Here is an 8,026-nt window from a genome sequence, read left to right as displayed (position 1 = left end):
ACTTTGTAGACCAGGCTGGCCTCGAACTCAGAAATCCGCCTGCCTCTGCCTCCCGAGTGCTGGGATTAAAGGCATGCGCCACCACGCCCGGCTATAATAATGGTTTAAATATATAATCTGAAATTATACAACTTCTAGTAGAAAATACATAATCTTAAACTATACAACTTCTAGAGGAAAATATCTATAGCATTACTCTGTGAAACATATTTATATGACCCAAAAGCATGGCAAGAAAAGCAAATATACACAAGAGAAATTGTATGTAATTTTTATATTTTATTAGCATATATTAATTGTATATAATGGGCTTCATTATGATATTTTCACACATGTATGTGTTGTATTTTGGCCATATTCTCCCTTGTCCCACTCCCATTCTTGCTCATCCCCTTCAACTTTCTAACAAGGGCCTCTTTTCCTTCAGATATGTTGTGGACGTGCCATCAATGGGTTTCATTAATATTGTTTACAGGAGTGTAGATGAAGATTTCCTTAGGTGGGGAGGGGTTGAATGACCCTTTCATAGGGGTCACCTAAGACCAGGAAAACATGCACATTACAACTCATAACAGTAGCAAAATACCAGGTATGAGGTAGCAATGAAAATAAAGTTATGATTGGGGGTCACCCCAACATGAGGTGTATTAAAGGGTTGCTGCATTAGGAAGGTTGAGAACCACTGCTCTAGAACAATATGGTATACTTATGGCTACACAACTGAAGAAAATGTCCCTCTCCCAGTCTCTCATCAGCCATTATCTACAGATATCTTAAGGGAGGAGTGAGGTTACATGAACTCACCTTTCCATGGCAGGGTGTTGTTAGGTCCAATGTTGTGGAAATACCGATAACTGCAGCTACTATGAATTCAAGAGTGAAAAAGCCATTTCAAACCCAGAAGTCAGGGTTCCACCACACTCCCTGTCCCCTCTCCTACAGCTCTTACAGTCTTTCTATCCCTTCTTCTGCAACATTCCCTGAACTATGGAGAAGGTGTTACTGATATCCTGTTTAGCTGAGCATTCAATAGTCATGTATTCTCTGCATTTTCACCAGTTATGAGTCTCTGCAATTACAACTGACCACTGGAGCTAAAAAAGCTTCTCTAACAAAAAACTGACAAAAACACTATTTTATGAGTGTACACATAACTATGTAGAAGGCAATTTTGACATGCACATCATGTCCTTTTAGCAAAACAACAGCAGCAGCTATGATGTCCTCAGCTACAAACTTTTGACTCACTAAAAAGTACCAGATGTGATTTTCCACCTATAGGTGGGCATCAAACGCTATCAAAAAGTGGTTAAGAAGCATCCTATTGTGGTATATTCTGTAACCCCCAAAACTTAGGCAATAGAGGCAAAAGGATGTAAAGTTCAAGGTCACGCTCACTATATAGGGAGTTTGAGAACAGCCTGGACTACATAGACTCTCTCTTTACTCTTTCTTTCTCCCTTAGTGTGTGTGTGTGTGTCCCAAATCACTTCAAAAGGAAGAAACAAAATAAAAATTTAAACACAAACAGCAGATTTAAGCAGACATTTCTTAAAGAAGACACAGTGACCATCAACAAATATTCAAAAAATGTTCAACATCATTAATTGATAAGAAAATGCTAATTAAAAATATAATTAGGGAGCTAGAGAAATGGGCCAGTGGCTAAGAGCCCTTGCTGCTCTCCCAGAGGACCTGGATTCAATTCCCAGGACCCATATGGTGACTTACAACCATCTATAATCCACTTCCATAGGATCCAATGCACTCTCTGTTTTCCAAGGGCACTACACATGTGGTATACAGACTTATATGCAAGCAAAACACTCACACGTTTAAAACAAAATTTTTAAAAGATATAAATAAAGCAATCAGATATCACCTCATACAAGTTAAAATGGCCTTTATCATAAAGATGAATGATAAATGAGCATTGGTGATGATGTAGAAAAAAATGTACTTTTTGGTGGGAAAGTAGATTGGTACCAATATTATAGATAACAATATGAAAGAGTTTGAAAGATGGATCAGTGAGTACAGTTCTTGCTGGCCACATATGCAGACCTGAATTCTGATTCCCAGCACCCATGTAAAAAACCAAGTCTGATGCCATGTGCTGTAACTACAGAGTTGGTGTGGGAACAGGGTAGAGATGCAGATCCTGGGCGCTTGCTCATCAACCAGCCTCGCTGAAATGGCAAGCTTCAGGTTCAATGCGAGACCCTGTCTTCAAAAACTAAAGTGGACAGTCATGCTGCTTAGTTTTTATTGTCAACTTGACAAAAGTTCGAGTCACATGGGAAGAGGGAACCTCAACTGAAGCACTGACTGGATCAGATTGGCTTGTCAGGCCGTGGGGCAGTATCTTGGTTGCTAATTGATGTAGGAGGGCCCTGCCCACTGCAGATGGGGCAGGACTGCATTGAAAATGCTGATTGAGCAGAAGCCTGTGAGCAAGTAAGCAAGCAAGCAAGCAGCATTCCTCATTTGTTCCTGTCTTGAGTTTCTGCCCTCACTTTCCTCAATGATGGACCATGATCTGGAAGTAGAATAGGAAACAGATACTTTCTTCCTCTAAGCTGATTTTGGTCAGGGCATTTTATCACAGCAACAGAAGAGAAACTAGAACAAAAATGATAGAGGAAAAGACCAGACACATTCGCACACTGGCAAGCAGGACAGCATTTACATGTACAAATACACACACTCCAAAAGAACACTCAGTATGTTAAGAAGATGCCTGTACTGGTATAGTTGCAGCATTACTCTTTCCAGTCAAGATAAAGAATCATCAGCCTGTGTCCATTAAATGGATAAAGTTTGTGCACATGTGTTTATGTGTCTACATTTGTGGTCTTCAAACACACACAAAAAATTGAAAGAATAACATTTTGTCATTGATAAATATGAAGTCTGAAAGCTATTCTGCTAAGTAAAATGAACCAGGCACTGAAATACTAATGCTGTATGAGCTCAGTCATGTGCAATAATTTGGTAACTGAATTCATAGAGGTCAAGTATAGAATGCTAACCGCCAGAGGTAAGCAGATATGAGAGGAAGCAGTAAGTTTGGGATCAAAGAACACAAAGTTACTCTCAGGGAGACTAAGTTGAGACTATTTGAAAAGCAGAACGACTATAATAATACTGATGTTGTGTATATATAAAAGTAATACTAGCTGGGCGGTGGTGGCGCACACCTTTAATCCTAGCACTTGAGAGGCAGAAGCAGAAGCAGGCATATTTCTGAATTCGAGGTCAGCCTGGTCCATAGAGTGAGTTCCAGGACAGCCAGAGATATTCAGAGAAACCCTGTCTCGAAAAAACAAACAAACAAACAAAAAACAAAAACAAATCAAAACAAAACAAACAAAAAAAACCCAAACCAAACCAAAAACAAAAAACCAAAAATGTAATCCTAAATTTCTAATACCTGACTATAAAAATAAGAACGGTGAAATGACATTTATTACCTTGATTTAACCATTACATGTTTTATACATGTATTAAAACATAGTACTCCATAAATGTATACAACTATCATTTGTCAATTAAAATAATATTGTTTTAGAAAAAGAAAACCTAAGCTGGACATGGTGTTGCATGCTTTCGAATCCCAGCACTTGAGAGGCAGAGGCAAGCAGATCTCAGGGTTTGAGGCCAGCCTGGTCTACAGATCGAGTTCTAGGACAGCCAAGGCTACATAGAGAAACCCTGTCTTTTTAAACACATGAACCCTTCAAGAAAACAAAACAAAACAAAAAAGATTCCTTATGATATTCTGCTATATTCATAGACCAGAGAGGCTTCATACAGTAACTAATAGGAGCAGATGTAGAGACCCACAGCCAAATATTAGGCAGAGCCCAGGCAATCTTGTAGAAGAGTGGGGGGAAGGGTTGTAGGAGTCAGAGCGGGTGAAGGACACCACAAAAATATGGCCCAAAGAATCAACTAACCAGGGCTAAGAGACAGAAAAGACAATCAGGGAGCCTATATGGTTAAAACTTAGGTCCTCTACATATATGCTATGGTTGTATAGTTTTGTGTTCTTGTAGGATTTCTAACCATGGAAGTAAGGGTATCTCTGACTCTTTTGCCTCCTCCAGCCTTGATATGAGGGTTTGTGCCCAGTCTTATTGTAACTTATTATGCCATGTTTGACTGATAGCCCTAGGAGGCCAGCTCTTTTCTGAAAGAAAATGGAGAAGTGGATCTAGGGGAGAGGGGAGGTAGGGGGAGGGACTGACTGGCATGAGTGGAGGGAGGGAAAACTGTGTTCAGGATGTAATATATGAGAGAATAACAACAACAACAACAACGAATGTATTAGCTAAGACACAAGTATTTACGAATTCTTTTAAAACAGCATTCACTAAGATAACACTATCCAGTGGATGTTCACTAATGAACAGAACAGCCTTGTTAATTCTTCCTTGTCCATAGTTAGCCTCCAATTGGTAGCTGCTTTAAGCACAGGCCATACTGAGAATTGAATAGTCAGATAATAAGAAATGGCACTCCTAAGATAGACCACATTCTTTAATTATTAGCCTTAGCAAGTGCTGTGGCATATGCATCACTTTTACTAGTCAGGAAGGTTTACTGATTTGTTTTTTAAACATAAAAATTTATTTATTTTTATTGTATGTGCTTGAGTGTTTTGCCTGAATGTGGACTGTAAATGTGGCTGGTTTGAGGAGGCCAGAAGAGGGCGCTGGATCCCCTGGAACTGTTAGGGACTGTTGAAAACTGCCATGTTGGTGCTTGGGATCTTCCTCTGGAAAAACAGCCAGTAAGTACTTAACTGTTGAGCCATCTCTCCAGCTCCCGTTAACTGATTTCCACCTGACAGTGACCATCAGTACACAAACGTTGTCAAAAGAGGTCACCTCCTAACTGAGACAATCAATTCGGATAACTGGAAAGGGAATAATTTCATTGACAACAATCAGGACACAGATATCGCCTAATGAAACTAGGTCAGTTTTATAGCTAAGCAGACAGTCATCTTTATTATCTTTTATAATCCAAACATGGGGATTCTTAAAAGGATTCATTTAAATTATGAATACTTCCTGTGCTTAGGGATGATTGGATATCTGTGTCCAGTAGACGCAGCCAATATTGTCTATTTTGGAACCCAAACTACTATTATAATGTGGTATAAAAAGTGGTTGTCGGGCTGGTGAGATGGCTCAATGGGTAAGAGCACCCTACTGCTCTTCCAAAGGTCCAGAGTTCTAATCCCAGCAACCACATGGTGGCTCACAACCATCCGAAACGAGATCTGGCGCCCTCTTCTGGAGTGTCTGAAGACAGCTACAGTGTACTTACATATAATAATAAAAACAAAAAACAACAACAACAAAAAAAAGTGGTTGTCTGCTAGGGATACTTACTTCAGCTACCACTAGTTCCATAAGTACTGAAGGGTCCACTAGAATAAATTAGAGGCAGGCTTGAAGTTAAGACTTTCTGAAATAGAAAACTGCTATTATACTCTAACTAAAAAAAGCATTGGAATTTGCCTACTGGTTTAACAGGTGTCATCTAAGTGAGCTCCTCTTTGTCTCTCAGAGCCTTCTATCACCTTTCCTCTCATCTCCAGGCTCACAAGTTAAGCAGAGCCTTGGCTGTGAATGCTTTGTTTGGCCTAAGGGTGGGATAGTACATGGTCTGCAGTAACTGTGATTTGAACCAAACAGAGTATTGTTTATCAGAACTAACAGGCCACATTTGACTCTGAGTTCACTTCTCATGAGTTTTTATTAAATCCAGAGCAGGCACAAATCAATACTAGTATAGAAGACTTCTATCCGTCAGAACCCTTGTGAGAAGAAACCAGATGAGCTGAATTCAGCCTCCTTTGGACTTTCCACGTGATCATGCTACACAACACATTCCAACCTAGCTGACTGAGGAAACTCTGACTTTAGCTAGCAATTTACACTGGCCATTTGAACAGTCTGCTATGAGGCCTTATATAAGACTTTTACATCACATCAGCTGAACCCACAGAAGTAGAAAGTGGAAGGTTGGTTAGCAGGGGTCAGGCAGTAAGGGGGCCTGGAGAAAGGATGGACAATGATGACACACAATCGCAAATACATAAAAGGAAAAGTTTAAGGGATATATTATACAACATGAGCATTGTTAATAACAATATACTGCAATCTTGAAAAATTAGGAGAGCCAAATAGAGAGGGAGATATCTCATGTGAATACCAATTATTCCTTTTCAGCTCCAGTTATTGAAACTTGCTCCTAACTAGATGCAGGCCATACAGCTGGGTAGCCTCCTTTTGGCTTGATTCCATATTTTAAATAGTTATGGAAAAAAACTGAGCAAGTTCTAGGACTGCAGACAATAACAATCATGCCTGATATTTTAAAAAATGTTTTAAAATAGCTGGACACACACGGACGGACGGAAAATCATCTTCATCATTATCATGATAATATACTGCTGCCTTTTCCTACAGAGGACAGCAGTTTTCTTCTGCCAACCCCTCCCCTCTGGTTTTTCACACTAAGCCTAAGATCATACCTTATTTCCACACAGTGTCCTGGTAAAACACAGTCTATAGCAAAACCCAGCACACAACTGGTGGTTTGGAGCACCTGTGCAGATGGATGATCATCTCTGTGGAGTCCTCAGAGGGCCAGGAATAAAACTTGTTATCTTTGGTCAACTTCAGGCTTGTTGCTTCAGAAGCAATGAAGGCTCAGTATTCCCTGAAAGAAGGATAAGATTGATGCCATCTGGAACAACAAACTCAAGTGCAGCCAATCCCAGGTCAACTCTTTACAAAGGTACCCACTCCAGTTAAACTTAGGGCCTGACCTCAGCTTCATTTTGTGATATTTGGAATGAGGATTTTCTCTCATTTCATGGAGGCTCAAAGAGTCAGTGCAATTGCAGGGAGATCGTCTCATCTCAGTCCATTGTGAGGAAAGCAGGCAAGCCACTCCAGGCTGAGAGGCAGGCATTCTCTTATATTTTTGGTTGTGAGCCTAGCCTTTAACAACTGAGCCATCTCTCCAGCCCAAGGCAGGCATTCTCTATCCTATTCAGGCCCACTGCCTACCTAGTATGAAACCTAGGCAGGCTTACTCACTCCCCTCTTTAGAAAGTCACTTCAAACCAATTCCAACTGTATGAGTGTTTGCAAAACATGGTGCTACTACTTGTCAGGTTCATGAGGTACAAGGAGAGACCAGAATACACAACAGCACAGAACATACATATCTAACTGATGCATACACATCCCAAAAGGTAAGTCCCAATCATTTATAATTTCTGCTAAATATTTTCCCTTTTGACCAGATAAACTCCTTATCATGACCCAACTTTCTCCTTCTTTCTTTCCTACTTGCTAGTTTCAGTAGAAAAGAGAAAAGATGACCACAAGGTGGCAGTAGCACACAATAAACTTCATGTTAGCAACATGGACAGGTGTCATGCTGACAATGAGAAAGTACTGGGCTTTATAAAGGGGGTGTGGGCTGTCTCAACATGGAACCTTTCAGGGGCTATAGGTGAAAGATAACAGAAAGGAACCAACCCAAAAGAAAGGGAACAAGGGATCTTCATGGGGAGACGCGAATCAGAGTAAGATGGAAGATCAGACTTACATGTTCAGAAGCAGGAGGGAATCTCTGGAGGCCAGCAGTAGCTTGGAGTCTTCTAGCCCAGGGCTTATCTTATTTTGGGTTAGCAAATGTTCAGTGCAGTTTCACAATGGATATACAATGCCTAGTGCCTGAATAACTAAAAATCTCTGTGTGCTACATCTGTAATAATTGGATATATACATATCTGTGTTTAGAATTATCAGGCTTTTAAAAGCTTACCCCACAACCAAGAAGTTTTTGAGCTAATGGATTCTAACATCTTCTGAGTAAGTAAATAATAGACAGCCAATATACAGAAGTCCCATCTTTAACTAAATCACAAAGGGAACAGCATTAAGAGGTGGAAAGGGAAATGGAGATCAAATGTTCTAAGGTCTTCAAAGTATCT

The 8,026-nt window shown here is 40.1% G+C and overlaps 1 long non-coding RNA gene across 1 annotated transcript in view; it reads right to left on the bottom strand.

The window, feature by feature from the left end:
* Positions 1-6,979, bottom strand: part of LOC115030068 — a 12,387-nt gene extending 5,408 nt beyond the window's left edge. Inside the window, exons 1-2 of the long non-coding RNA XR_003835664.1 lie at positions 6,551-6,979; positions 805-863 (exon numbers count right to left, since the gene is read on the bottom strand). This is a non-coding gene — a long non-coding RNA (uncharacterized LOC115030068). The remainder of the gene's footprint in view (positions 1-804; positions 864-6,550) is intronic.
* Between the last annotated feature and the right edge of the window lie 1,047 nt (positions 6,980-8,026).

Source organism: Mus caroli, chromosome X, assembly GCF_900094665.2.
Source record: "Mus caroli chromosome X, CAROLI_EIJ_v1.1, whole genome shotgun sequence".
NCBI lineage: Eukaryota > Metazoa > Chordata > Mammalia > Rodentia > Muridae > Mus > Mus caroli.
The sequence above is the reverse complement of the archived record's forward strand: the minus strand, read 5'-3'. Positions and strand labels throughout refer to the sequence as shown.